Source organism: Manis pentadactyla, chromosome 14 (assembly GCF_030020395.1).
Source record: "Manis pentadactyla isolate mManPen7 chromosome 14, mManPen7.hap1, whole genome shotgun sequence".
Classification (NCBI taxonomy): domain Eukaryota; kingdom Metazoa; phylum Chordata; class Mammalia; order Pholidota; family Manidae; genus Manis; species Manis pentadactyla.
The window spans coordinates 72,859,973-72,876,188 of NC_080032.1; the positions used below are offsets into that span (position 1 = coordinate 72,859,973).

The 16,216-nt window shown below is 37.9% G+C and overlaps 1 protein-coding gene across 1 annotated transcript in view; it reads right to left on the reverse strand.

Moving 5' to 3' along the window:
* The window catches only part of EPS8 (epidermal growth factor receptor pathway substrate 8), a 183,301-nt gene that overhangs the window by 112,011 nt on the left and 55,074 nt on the right, over window positions 1-16,216 (reverse strand). The window lies entirely within an intron of this gene.

Below are 16,216 nucleotides of genomic sequence, written 5' to 3' on the forward strand. Positions count from 1 at the left end.
TAGAAAAAAAAATTTAGTTCTTTTAATAGCAAAGAGTGAGGTTTGTTTTGTTTTTAGTAATCAAAACCCTGATTGAAAACAACACAGGAAATTACTTTGATAAAACAAAATCTTGGTCTTCTTGACAGATTACTTAAAAGGTAAGGAAACACCTTTCCCAATCTCTTATCAGGAGCAAGCCAATAATCCAAGAAAACTTTGTGCTTTTAGTAGAAGAAAAAAAATTAAGTTCCAGTTTTACATGAAGTACACTATTACAATGAAAGCTTATTTTTAAAACCCTGATAGCCAATTCACTGTGTCTTATCCAGCTTCATCACACATAAAAACTCCTCTTCAAAGACTCCTTTTCCATAAACCTACAACTTTCTATGTCTGTGGGATAGACAATTCAGTCCTGTGGTTGGCAGGGAAGAAAAATCTTAGGAAAAAAATCAGCTGGAGAAGGCTGCACTGGCTCAGCATAGTTCAAATATGTGCCAAAGTCTACGTAAAAGAACTAGAACAAAAGTTCTGTAGTAACACATGCCCAGCGGACTCCTGAAAATAGCCAAGAGGAAGTGTACCAGGTTTAAAAATGAATATAGACATACATGTAATACATACACACATACAGAAAGCTTTCTTGCTGAAGACATTAAGCGATATTAGTGATACAGCGAGCAGTCCTCGAAATACTGAAATGGCAGTAAGAGGCAGGTTGTTAAGTGACAATCTGGAGCTTTGCCCTTTTTTCTTTTTATTTAATGTAAGCTGGTCATTAGTTATCCTGCCTCCCTTTGTCTCTGAAAGAATGAATTAAGATTTACTGAATGACTATTTTGTACTGTGTACTATATTAGGTACAGAAGAAATCACATAAATCATCCTAGAAGCAGAAATAGTTATTATAATTTTATTAATGATGTAGAGATCAAAGAGAGGGAGGAAAATCCGTCAATTCACAGTAATCAGGTGGAAAACCATTTTGTTTAGTGAGAGTTATGAGTTAGAGAAGACATATCATAGCCAGAACTGAACTAATTTAAACTTTGTTGCATATGAACCCTTAGATTTAAATTATTAAACAGATAAGGATGACTGTAATTCAGTAAATGATATTTTTTCAGGGTTTGAAATACTAGTTCTCGTAAGTCACCATTCCACTCAGGAAATCTAATTAATTTGTTTAATAAAATGTCGGTTTTACACACTAAGTACAGTTTTACTATTTAAATTTCTCAAAAGGCCCGTGGCATTTGGAGTCCTGATTGTTTCCCTGGCTGACACGATTTCCAAACATGTAAGACTGTACACAGCTGGGTTTGTTATAGAAGCATCAACCCCAAGTCAGAAACTCTCATTGTATCCAGTTTGATCATTTGGCATATGGTATAGATAGATTAGATATAGATAGATAGATTAGATAGATTAGATTAGATAGATAGATAGATAGATAGATAGATAGATAGATAGATAGATAGATAGATGATAGATAGATAGATAGATAGATAGCAAATCAACAACTCATTTTATTACCCCAAATGTGTTGTTTTCTTGTGTTCAACCCTGCCTCATTCTTACATTTTAAACCTAATTTTAACATTTATTTTAATGTTTGTAGGTACCTACAGGTTGAACTTGAAAACCCTGATTGCCACAGCTTATGTAGATTCAGCAAAGCAAAGTACCTGACTCATTAATGTCAAGAATGGGTAAGTACAGACTCTTTTATCAGCTTTCTCCACCCTCCCCCATAACGTTTGAAATTTCCAATGGCAATACAACAATGATTCCCCATCAGTGCTAACTGCAATGGAAAGGCTGAAAGCCATGTGAAATGAGTAAGCTCCCTCTAGTTAGCAGCCAAAGAAATAATCAACAGATTAAATGCACTGATGTAGCTAATTCTATTAAATCACTAGTTTTGCATTCTAACTACTTGCTTTTTAGAGATGGAAATTCAGCTGTTGCCCCAAATATGGGCAACTGGTAGTAAGAAAACACAAGCGACCTAACCTGGGAGAATCATGCCAACCATCAAACTAAGCAGACCATTCATTCATCACCATGGTAATAACTCTTAAAACAGACAGAGGCCAATTCATAGATTCTATTTTCAAACCAGGGTGTGATTGGCAGTGTATATATATATATAATTTAGACTGTGTCCTATGCTAAACTAATAACAGTCCAAGAGATGAAGCTTAAAGAAACTGCAGCAGTGGCCGTTTTATAATATTGATTCCGAAGTATGGAAAGGTAATCTGTGCCTCAAGACAAAAATACCTTACAAGATGTTAGAAAAACACAGCAACAATAATCAGGAACACTCCTCCAGTGAAGGGAGATTCAATTTCAAATTCATTAATTGAATCTGAAAGGTCAGACATTACTCTTACCACCACCATACCTACTTGAGGAGAGCACATGTCTTTTGTATGAAAATACAAGTCCAATGTTTATCCCTTGTGACCTACTTTAATAAAAACATTACATAGCTAAGACTTTGAATAAGCTTAACTAACAATGGTCATTTTACATGATATTATGCATAAAAAACCCTAAAGAATCTACTCCAAAACTACTAGATCTAATATCTGAATTCAGCAAAGTTGTGGGATACAAAATTAATATGCAGAAATGTGTTGCATTCCTATACACTAATGATGAACTAGCAGAAAGAGAAATTAGGAAAACAATTCATCCATAATGGCATCAAAAAAGAATAAAATACTGAAGAATAAACCTAACCAAGGAAGTGAAAGACCTATACTCTGAAAACTACAAGACACTCATCAGAGAAATTAAAGAAGATACCAATAAATGGAAACACATCCCATGCTCACAGACAGGAAGAATTAATATTGCCAAAATGGCCATCCTCCCTAAAGCAATCTACAGATTCAATGCAATCCCTATCAAAATACCTACAGCATTCTTCAATGAACTAGAGCAAATAGTTCTAAAATTCATATGGAACCAAAAAAGACCCCGGATAGCCAAAGCAATCCTGAGAAGGAAGAATAAAGCTGGGGGAATTATGCTCTCTAACTTCAAGCTCTACTATAAAGCCACAGTAATCAAGACAATTTGATACTGGCACAAGAAGAGACCCATAGACCAAAGGAACAGACTAGAGAGCCCAGATATAAACCCAAGCATATATGGTCAATTAATATACAATAGAGGAGCCATGGATTTACAATGGGGAAATGACAATCTCTTCAATAGCTGGTGTTGGCAAAACTAGACAGCTACATGTAAGAGAATGAAACTGGATTATTGTCTAACCCCATATGCAAAAGTAAACTCAAAATGGATCAAAGACCTGAATGTAAGTCATGAAACCATAAAACTCTTAGAAAAAAATATAGGCAAAAAGCTCTTGGACATAAACATGAGCAACTTCTTCATGAACATATCTCCCCGGGCAAAGGAAACAAAGGAAAAATGAACAAGTGGGATTTTATCAAACTAAAAAGCTTCTGTACAGCAAAGGACACCATCAGTAGAACAAAAAGACATCCTACAGTATGGGAGAATATATTTATAAATGACATATCTGATAAGGGGTTGACATCCAAATTATATAAAGAGCTCACACACCTCAACAAACAAAAAGCAAATAAGCCAATTAAAAAATGGGCAGAGGAGCTGAACAGACAGTTCTCCATAGAAGAAATTCAGATGGCCAACAGGCACATGAAAAGATGCTCCACATCGCTAATCATCAGAGAAATGCAAATTAAAACCACAATGAGGTATCACCTCACACCAGTTACAATGGCCAACATCCAAAAGATAAACAACAAATGTTGGCGAGGATGTGGAGAAAGGGGAACCTTCCTACACTGCTGGTGGGAATGTAAACTAGTTCAGCCATTGTGGAAAGCAGTATGGAGGTTCCTCAAAACACTCAAAATAGAAATACCATTTGAGCCAGGAATTCCACTCCTAGGAATTTACCCTAAGAATGCAGGAGCCCAGTTTGAAAAAGACAGATGCACCCCTATGTTTACCGCAGTGCTATTTACAATAGTCAAGAAATGGAAACAACCTTTTGTTTCCTACCATCCATCAGTAGATGAATGGATAAAGAAGAGGTGGTACATATACACAATGGAATATTATTCAGCCATAAGAAGAAAACAAATCCTACCATTTGCAACAACATGGATGGAGCTAGAGGGTATTATGCTCAGTGAAATAAGCCAGGCGGAGAAAGACAAGTATCAAATGATTACACTCATCTGTGGAGTATAAAAACAAAGAAAAAACTGAAGGAACAAAATAGCAGCAGACTCACAGAACCCAAGAATGGACTAACAGTTACCACCAAAGGAAAGGGTCTGGGGAGGATAAGTGGGAAGGGAGGAATGAGGGGGGAAAAGGAGCTTTACAATCAGCACGTATAATGTAAGGGGTGGGAACACGAGGAAGGCAGTATAACACAGAGAAGACAAGTAGTGACTCTATAGCATCTGATTACACTGATGGACAGTGACTGTAATGGGGTATGTGGGGGGACTTGATAATAGGGGAAGTCTAGTAACCATAATGTTGTTCATGTAATTGTACATTAATGATAGCAAAATTTTAAAAAATAATAAAAAGGATAAATATATAAATAAATGGATAGATGAATAAATAAATAAATAAAAATGGTCATTTTAGAGATACTATTTTCAGAAACATTTAAAGCACAATATATTTTGATATCAAGGTTTGGTAGCAAAAATATTCAAGACCATAAAATATTCTTTAAAAAAACACAATTAAGAAGATAAGAAGACAACCCACAGACTTAAATACTAACAAATCGTATTTCTTTTAGCATTTCTTTCAAGGCACATGTATTGATGACAAATTCCCCATTGTGTTGTTGTTATTGTGTCTGGGAAAGTCTTTATCTTTTATTTCTGAAGGGTAATTTTGCTGGATACAGAATTCTAGGTTGGTGGTTTGGGGTTTGGTTTTCCCACACTTTAAATATTTCATTCTATAGTCTCTTCTTGCTTACAAGGTTTCTAAAGAGAAGACCAGTGTGATTCCTCTGTAGGTAAGATAGGTCATGTGCTGTTCACAACTATAAAAATAAAAGCACAGCCTTTCCTGCTAGCACTTGATTCCATACTGCCAGTTTAATTTAACCATGCACTGAGCTAGGTACTTGAACATGATCTGAAAATAAAGATTCAATAAGCTACATTGGAATTAGGCTGCTCAAGTCTGCGTAGAGGTTGGAAACTAAGGGACTTTAAAATATGTAATTCTAATTTGTGAATGAAGCTATGAACTTTTTGAGGGCAGGGAACTTTACTCTGACTCAACTCTCTGTCCATTTACTCCCTGTGTTACTAAGGAGACTTACAAACTATACATTTATATCAATACTAGCTGGTCTCTGACTACTGCTCATCAACATTTCATTTCTTTTTGGTTCCATGACATTTTCCCCATAAAAACCACATTTTCAAGTTATAATCAGCTCTGTTATTCCTTCACCCCTCCTCAGAAAATAACTATATTTCCTATATAACTAAAAAGATAAAAAATAGAGACAAACTGCATGACCTTCCTTACCTCCATGTAAACATGAAAACCTTCAATAGCACAAAGGATCTATTAGATGTTAAATACTGCTCCTAGAACAGATTCACAAATGGCACGATTCTATATGACACTTAAAATATTCCATTTATTCAATGTATAAATGCATCTCAAGCAAGAAGTTCAGTCAGTATTATATCTCATAGTATCTTAAAGGAATGTCTTTACATGATATGGAAATAAATCCTTTTTGAATAGAATAATCAAAATGTTCTAGGCAATTGTTACCCAAGTTTTTCACTGATTTAATCAAATTCTCTCAACAGAATCCTTGCCATCTTGGAAATATTTATTTCTTTTTCAAAGTATTTTGTAGAGTTAAATTCATAATATGAAGCTTTAAAATAAGCTTTTCACTATTTTAAATATTTCACTCACTCAGGGCTTTTTTACCTCATGTGAACTTCACACTGAAGATTCAAAGAGCCAGAGTATTTTCTGAATAGGAACATTTTTCCCCTAGTAGTCTTGCACAAAAAGATTTCATTCTGTTTTACGTAAGCTCTGTAGTTTCAATCATCCCCAAAGTGACAGCAAGAAGCCACTCCATGTGCTGTTATCTAAGCCCTACAGCTTGTACACTCATACTCTTTGAAAGACAGAAAATAAAGTGGGCCTGTGTGTAGGCAAGAGGAAGCTGGATGATTAATCACTATATATGTCACTTGAAAATCCGATTTCATGGTAGAGTTTTCCATCAGATCCATAAAGCAGAAACACGCACTGAAAAGTGAGAATTTTCAAAAGTGATTAATACTTTTTGCATGTTGTTTTTGCAAAGGTAAATAGTTCAAATAGCTGCCTACTTCTGAGAGCAGTTAAGTCTGAATTTAAACTCTGTATTTCATAAAACTCTAACACTATTCCCAGAAACAGCTCATGACTGACCAATTAACTCATTTCCATAAGTCTGTAGTAATGTCAGCCAGATACATGGACTTTCTCATCTTAATGAAGATGAATGGTGTAGCAAAGGACCTGTAACTACATAAAATTTCTTAAAGTGATATACTGAAACAATAAGAAACTTTTATCAAAGCTGCATTCTGTTCTGAGCTCACCTGCACAAAATTCCCTTTGGGTCTTACCACATAGTCATAACAACAATAACGAGGGAGGAAGACATATCAGCAATGGCAGCAATTACTTTCCATATGGTATCTCACTTAATCCTAACAATTCTATTATTTAGGTAACACTATATCCATTTTACAACTGAAATTTGAGGCTCAGAGGGGATACATACATACCCCAAATTTTACAAGTATTAGAAGGTGATGACTATGAACACAGGCCTTTCCAGCATCCTACCCTCACTATCTATTATAAAAAAGCAATTGGTAAAAACAAACTGTATTTATTTGAACTGGTCAATTACTTTTTTAGGAAACCAAAGAAATTATAAGCGAAACTAAATAAGCCAATTGTTTTCTAAGTAAAAAATAAAAACCATTTCTTAATGATACAAAATAATGTGATTTGCAATTGTATAAAGAGAACACAAAAGTAGTTGCTAGATGACTCAGCCAAGCAATAAATTAGAGGTTAAAGTGGCAGCAGGAGAATTAAAATTGTGGAGCTAGCACTGAACATTAAAGGACAGGTCACTGATCATTGCGAAAGGCCCTGAAAATGGCCCTCTCAGTTCTTTAGCAAGGAAATGAACAAGTAAATTGTGTGAGGAAAATACATTTTCTCCTAGACTAAGATGCAGAGACAGCAGCTGCAACATTAGGCAACAGAGGGCCATATCATCTGGCTACAGATTAACGACTACGTACTAGAATCCAGTAACAGCTCAACAACTGAGTTTCCAAAGATAGTAATTTTACTACCATCTGGCCAGTGTTTCTCTCCCAAGATAAAGGTAAATAATCTCCAAACATGGTTACTAGAAAGAAATATAGTAATCACATTTGCTAAATAGTAGCCTGGCACTTTTAAAAGATGTAGATATACAATTTAAAAGACCAAGAATAAGAGGATATGTGAAAAAAAACCTCAGTCCAAACAGAGATGAGACAATGACATGTGCTAGGTGAGTGGGAGAAGAAGAAAATATATAAAGGAAGTTAAAAAAAAAACAAATAGAAACACTGGTGTAGTTAGAAGAAATACCCATTCAGTCTCACTAAAGCCTCATGCCGCAAACACCTAAGGCACCCAGATGAATGGCTAAAACTCTTGAGAAGGGAAAAATCAGCACTAGATTTATTTTTTCCGCAGCAAGAATGTAAACTACTCAATATAAAAATACTGGAAATAATACAAACAGTTTGTAAATGGAAAATTCATTTTTAGTAGCCCATAGATGAATAATTCCTTCAAATATTTCCTAGAAATTAAAGAAATGTATAGTTTAAAAACTCCAGTGCTTTCAGGACCATCTAATTGGTTTTGTTTTCTGTCTTCTACCACTTCTTCCTCCTACTTTCCCTCTTCTTCGCCTTTTGTACTTGCCAGTTTTTGCAGAAACAATATATAAAATGTCCCTGTCTTACTGTGGTTTCAGTGGCATTAGGGCACCATTACATTCAAAAATTTTATACTTAAAAAGATTTTGGGGGGCGGAAGATGGCGGCGTGAGTAGAGCAGCGGAAATCTGCTCCCAAAACAACATATATCTATGAAAATATAACAAAGACAACCCTTCCTAGAATAAAGACCAGAGGACACAGGACAATATCCAGACCACATCCACACCTGAGAGAACCCAGCGCCTCGCGAACGGGGTAAGATACAAGCCCCGGCCCCGCGGGAGCCGAGCGCCCCTCCCCCCAGCTCCCGGCGGGAGAAGAGCAGGCAGAGCGGGAGGGAGACGGAGCCCAGGACTGCCGAACACCCAGCCCCCGCCATCCGGGCCAGAGTGCAGGGCCCTCGATACTGGGAAAACAGGGCAGCAAGAACAGTGAGCAGGCACTGGAGGCTGGGCGACAGAGGACATAAGAAAAGCGCGCGACCATTTTTTTTTTTTTTGCTTTTTTGCTGCTTTGTTTTGGCGAGCGCTTTTTGGAAGTCTTAAAGGGACAGGGACCCCAATATTAGGGAAACAGGGCAGAAAGACCGGTGAGCAGAGGCCTGAGGCTGGCACCGGAGAATAAAGAAAAACGAACGACCACCTTTTTTTTTTTTTAATTAAAAAAATTTTTTTTTTTTTTAATTAAAAAAATTTTTTTTCTTGTTTTTTTTTGTGGTCGTTGTTTTGTTTTGGCGGGTGCTTTTTGGAAGTCTTAAAGGGGCAGGGCGGGCCACTTAATCCAGAGGTAGGGAATCCGGGATCTCTGGGCACCCTAACCCCTGGGCTGCAGGGAGCAGGGAGGCACCTTACGGAGATAAATAGCCTCCCAGCAGCTCCTGCTCCAACGCAACTCCACCATTTTGGAGTAGCTGCCCGAGCCAGGCCACGCCCACAGCAACAGCGGAGATTAACTCCATAGCAGCCGGGCAGGAAGCAGAAACCCTGTCTGTGCGCAGCTGCGCAGCACAAGCCACTAGAGGCCGCTGTTCTCCCAGGAGAGGAGGGCCACAAACCAACAAGAAAGGAAGTCCTTCCAGCCGTCACTCGTCCCAGTTCTGCAGACTGTTCCTATCACCATGAAAAGGCAAAGCTACAGGCAGACAAAGATCACAGAGACAACACCAGAGAAGGAGACAGACCTAACCAGTCTTCCTGACAAAGAATTCAAAATAAGAATCATAAACATGCTGACAGAGATTCAGAGAAATACGCAAGAAAAATGGGATGAAGTCCGGAAAGAGATCACAGATGCCAGAAAGGAGATCGCAGAAATGAAACAAACTCTGGAAGGGTTTATAAGCAGAATGGATAGAATGCAAGAGGCCATTGATGGAATTGAAATCAGAGAACAGGAACGCATGGAAGCTGACATAGAGAGAGACAAAAGGATCTCCAGGAATGAAACAATATTAAGAGAACTGTGTGACCAATCTAAAAGGAGCAATATCCGTATTATAGGGGTCCCAGAAGAAGAAGAGAGAGGCAAAGAGATGGAAAGTATCTTAGAAGAAATAATTGCTGAAAACTTCCCCACACTGGGGGAGGAAGTAATCAAACAGACCACGGAAATACACAGAACCCCCAACAGAAAGGATCCAAGAAGGGCAACACCAAGACACATAATAATTAAAATGGCAAAGATCAAGGACAAGGAAAGAGTGTTAAAGGCAGCTAGAGAGAAAAAGGTCACCTATAAAGGGAAACCCATCAGGCTAACGTCAGATTTCTCAACAGAAACCCTACAGGCCAGAAGAGAATGGCATGATATATTTAATACAATGAAACAGAAGGGCCTTGAACCAAGGATACTGTATCCAGCACGACTATCATTCAAATATGACGGTGGGATTAAACAATTCCCAGACAAACAAAAGCTGAGGGAATTTGCTTTCCACAAACCACCTCTACAGAACATCTTACAGGGACTGCTCTAGATGGGAGCACTCCTAGAAAGAGCACAGCACAAAACACCCAAGATATGAAGAATCGAGGAGGAGGAACAAGAAGGGAGAGAAGAAAAGAATCTCCAGACAGTGTATATAACAGCTCAATAAGCGAGCTAAGTTAGGCAGTAAGATACTAAAGAGGCTAACCTTGAACCTTTGGTAACCACGAATTTAAAGCCTGCAATGGCAATAAGTACATATCTTTCAATAGTCACCCTAAATGTTAATGGACTGAATGCACCAATCAAAAGACACAGAGTAACAGAATGGATAAAAAAGCAAGACCCATCTATATGCTGCTTACAAGAAACTCACCTCAAACCCAAAGACATGTACAGACTAAAAGTCAAGGGATGGAAAAACATATTTCAAGCAAACAACAGTGAGAAGAAAGCAGGGGTTGCAGTACTAATATCAGACAAAATAGACTTCAAAACAAAGAAAGTAACAAGAGATAAAGAAGGACACTACATAATGATAAAGGGCTCAGTCAAACAAGAGGATATAACCATTCTAAATATATATGCACCCAACACAGGAGCACCAGCATATGTGAAACAAATACTAACAGAACTAAAGGGGGATATAGACTGCAATGCATTCATTCTAGGAGACTTCAACACACCACTCACCCCAAAGGATAGATCCACTGGGCAGAAAATAAGTAAGGACACAGAAGCACTGAACAACACAGTAGAGCAGATGGACCTAATAGACATCTATAGAACTCTACATCCAAAAGCAGCGGGATATACATTCTTCTCAAGTGCACATGGAACATTCTCCAGAATAGACCACATACTAGGCCACAAAAAGAGCCTCAGAAAATTCCAAAAGATTGAAATCCTACCAACCAACTTTTCAGACCACAAAGGCATAAAACTAGAAATAAACTGTACAAAGAAAGCAAAGAGGCTCACGAACACATGGAGGCTTAACAACACGCTCCTAAATAATCAATGGATCAATGACCAAATCAAAATGGAGATCCAGCAATATATGGAAACAAATGACAACAACAACACTAAGCCCCAACTTCTGTGGGACACAGCAAAAGCAGTCTTAAGAGGAAAGTATATAGCAATACAAGCATATTTAAAAAAGGAAGAGCAATCCCAAATGAATGGTCTAATGTCACAATTATCGAAATTGGAAAAAGAAGAACAGATGAGGCCTAAGGTCAGCAGAAGGAGGGACATAATAAAGATTAGAGAAGAAATAAATAAAATTGAGAAGAAGAAAACAATAGCAAAAATCAATGAAACCAAGAGCTGGTTCTTCGAGAAAATAAACAAAATAGATAAGCCTCTAGCCAGACTTATTAAGAAGAAAAGAGAGTCAACACAAATCAACAGTATCAGAAACGAGAAAGGAAAAATCACGACGGACCCCACGGAAATGCAAAGAATTATTGGAGAATACTATGAAAACCTATATGCTAACAAGCTGGGAAACCTAGGAGAAATGGACAACTTCCTAGAAAAATATAACCTTCCAAGACTGACCCAGGAAGAAACAGAAAATCTAAACAGACCAATTACCAGCAACGAAATTGAAGAGGTAATCAAAAAACTACCAAAGAACAAAACCCCCGGGCCAGATGGATTTACCTCGGAATTTTATCAGACATACAGGGAAGACATAATACCCATTCTCCTTAAAGTTTTCCAAAAAATAGAGGAGGAGGGGATACTCCCAAACTCATTCTATGAAGCTAACATCACCCTAATACCAAAACCAGGCAAAGACCCCACCAAAAAAGAAAACTACAGACCAATATCCCTGATGAACGTAGATGCAAAAATACTCAACAAAATATTAGCAAACCGAATTCAAAAATACATCAAAAGGATCATACACCATGACCAAGTGGGATTCATTCCAGGGATGCAAGGATGGTACAACATTCGAAAGTCCATCAACATCATCCACCACATCAACAAAAAGAAAGACAAAAACCACATGATCATCTCCATAGATGCTGAAAAAGCATTTGACAAAGTTCAACATCCATTCATGTTAAAAACTCTCAGCAAAATGGGAATAGAGGGCAAGTACCTCAACATAATAAAGGCCATCTATGATAAACCCACAGCCAACATTATATTGAACAGCGAGAAGCTGAAAGCATTTCCTCTGAGATCGGGAACTAGACAGGGATGCCCACTCTCTCCACTGTTATTTAACATAGTACTGGAGGTCCTAGCCACGGCAATCAGACAAAATAAAGAAATACAAGGAATCCAGATTGGTAAAGAAGAAGTTAAACTGTCACTATTTGCAGATGACATGATACTGTACATAAAAAACCCTAAAGACTCCACCCCAAAACTACTAGAACTGATATCGGAAGACAGCAAAGTTGCAGGATACAAAATCAACACACAGAAATCTGTGGCTTTCCTATATACTAACAATGAACCAACAGAGAGAGAAATCAGGAAAACAACTCCATTCACAATTGCATCAAAAAAAATAAAATACCTAGGAATAAACCTAACCAAAGAAGTGAAAGACTTATACTCTGAAAACTACAAGTCACTCTTAAGAGAAATTAAAGGGGACACTAACAGATGGAAACTCATCCCATGCTCGTGGCTAGGAAGAATTAATATCGTTAAAATGGCCATCCTGCCCAAAGCAATATACAGATTTGATGCAATCCCTATGAAACTACCAGCAACATTCTTCAATGAACTGGAACAAATAATTCAAAAATTCATATGGAAACACCAAAGACCCCGAATAGCCAAAGCAATCCTGAGAAAGAAGAATAAAGTAGGGGGGATCTCACTCCCCAACTTCAAGCTCTACTATAAAGCCATAGTAATCAAGACAATTTGGTACTGGCACAAGAGCAGAGCCACAGACCAATGGAACAGACTAGAGAATCCAGACATTAACCCAGACATATATGGTCAATTAATATTTGATAAAGGAGCCATGGACATACAATGGCGAAATGACAGTCTCTTCAACAGGTGGTGCTGGCAAAACTGGACAGCTACATGTAGGAGAATGAAACTGGACCATTGTCTAACCCCATATACAAAAGTAAACTCAAAATGGATCAAAGACCTGAATGTAAGCCATGAAACCATTAAACTCCTGGAAGAAAACATAGGCGAAAACCTCTTAGACATAAACATGAGTGACCTCTTCTTGAACACATCTCCCCGGGCAAGGAAAACAACAGCAAAAATGAGTAAGTGGGACTATATTAAGCTGAAAAGCTTCTGTACAGCAAAAGACACCATTAATAGAACAAGAAGGATCCCTACAGTATGGGAGAATATATTTGAAAATGACACATCCGATAAAGGCTTGACGTCCAGAATATATAAGGAGCTCTCACGCCTCAACAAACAAAAAACAAATAACCCAATTAAAAAATGGGCAGAGGAACTGAACAGACAGTTCTCCAAAAAAGAAATACAGATGGCCAACAGACACATGAAAAGATGCTCCACATCGCTAATTATCAGAGAAATGCAAATTAAAACTACAATGAGGTATCACCTCACACCAGTAAGGATGGCTGCCATCCAAAAGACAAACAACAACAAATGTTGGCGAGGCTGTGGAGAAAGGGGAACCCTCCTACACTGCTGGTGGGAATGTAAGTTAGTTCAACCATTGTGGAAAGCAGTATGGAGGTACATCAAAATGCTCAAAACAGACTTACCATTTGACCCAGGAATTGCACTCCTAGGAATTTACCCTAAGAATGCAGCAATCAAGTTTGAGAAAGACAGATGCACCCCTATGTTTATTGCAGCACTATTTACAATAGCCAAGAATTGGAAGCAACCTAAATGTCCATCAATAGATGAATGGATAAAGAAGATGTGGTACATATACACAATGGAATACTACTCAGCTATAAGAAAAGGGCAAATCCAATCATTTGCAGCAACATGGATGGAGCTGGAGGGTATTATGCTCAGTGAAACAAGCCAAGCGGAGAAAGAGAAATACCAAATGATTTCACTTATCTGTGGAATATAAGAACAAAGGAAAAACTGAAGGAACAAAACAGCAGCAGAATCACAGAACTCAAGAATGGACTAACAGGTACCAAAGGGAAAGGGACTGGGGAGGATGGGTGGGTAGGGAGGGATAAGGGGGGGAGAAGTAGGGGGGTATTAAGATTAACATGCATGGGGGGGTAGGAGAAAAGGGAGGGCTGTACAACACAGAGAAGGCAAGTAGTGATTCTACAACATTTTGCTATGCTGATGGACACTGACTGTAAAGGGGTTTATAGGGGAGACCTGGTATAGGGGAGAGCCTAGTAAACATAATATTCGTCATGTAAGTGTAGATTAGTGATAGCAAAAAAAAAAAAAAAAAAAAGGGCAGTTCCTGTGTGGTAACTTCCAACGAGTTCTACACAAGGGTATAAAGGGCATATAAAAGTGTAGGCAAAGGGTCTGTTTGTGTTTATACAGAGGATCAAAGCCTAATTGGGCTACCCCGAAAATGAACTAAGATATGATATGAAAAAGAACTTCCAACATCTGCACCCTCTGGAAGACTCATGCCAGAAGATGATCATCAAAAAACCCCAACAAAGATCCACGCACTGCTACAGCTGTAGATGCACTCATCCCACCAGTTCCTGGACCTGCCATGGGAATGAGGAAGGAGATATCTAAGCTGGCCTGTGCATACAGTAAAACAACAAAATTGGACTGGATCTATACTGTTGGAACTCAACCAAGAATTTGGAGAAGTGCAAATTGTAGCGCTCCAAAGTCTTACAACTACAAACTATTTATTGTTAAAAGAACATATGGCATGTGAACAGTCCCCAGGAATGGGTTGTTTTAATTTGTCTGATTTCTCTCAGACTGTTCAAGTTCATTTGGACAATATCCACCATATCATAGATAAGTTTTCACAAATGCCTAAGGTGCCTAACTGGTTTTCTTGGTTACACTGCAGATGGCTGGTAATTACAGATATGCTTTGGTTATGTAACTATACTCCTATTATGTTAATGTGTGTGTGCAATTTAAGTAGTAGCTTAAAACCTATACATGCTGAAGTTACTCTACAAGAAGATATATCAAAGAAATAATCAATCTTCCCATGTTTTCTTCCGCCTGCTACTTCTATAGCTTTTCTTCTTCCTTCCTAATTACAACCCTTAAATAGAATTCGTGCCTCATATCAAATTTACCGAGTATCATAATTCTTCCAAGTGGTAAAGATACCTCAAGACAAATGCTGGGCATAGAAGCCACAGGGCATAAATCTGCAAAGAAGTAAAAAGCTAACCTTTTCAAACAATAAGGCTTCTCTCTCACTTACCAACTTCACATTTCCCTGTATGGCCCCGGAAGATGACTGGTTAGCCAGAGACGGGTAAGATTCCTCAAGGGAGGAACAACCTAAGACAGGCACAGTCGCAGGGGGGCCATCAGGTGAGAAATTGGGGATCAACAGAGGTGAGGCTTAGAACCTCACCCCCCCGTTCTGAGAGAAATCTTCTGCATACGTGGATGTTTTATTGCCCTGGTCTAGCTTGGATTAACACATAGTCTACAGGCACACACCTGATCATCTACATGTGCTCTCTTACAACACTAAACTATGTTTTCTACCTTTATCTTGTATCTACCTACCACTTCAGCATTTTATTAAAAATAATAATAATAAAGAGAGAAATGTGGTATCCACATATAAATCAAGTATAAAAACCAAATCAGTATTCATATTTGAACTGACTGTTTATAGTTCATAATGTATGAGCAAAACCGAAAGTTTCTGTGATGACTGCCCTTGTACTGTTCACCATGTAACTTATTCATTATGTAAGAATTTGTTCTACATGTAAAAACTTGTTTGTTATGCCTCAGAAGATTGGAGACTGACAAAAATTAGGCTTGGGGTGGAATAATGATTGTGCATTGAGCATTGACTCCCCTATACAGAATTTTATTGTCGTTAACAACCATTTGATCAATAAATATGAGAGATGCCCTCACAAAAAAAAAAAAAAAAGGACAGACTTCCAATGGTAAAATAAATTAGTAACCGGGATGTAATGTATAGCATAAGGAATATAGTCAAGATATTGTAACAGCTTGGTAGGGTGATAGCTGGAACCTAGAATTATGTATATAAATGTTCTACCACTGTGTTGTACACTTGA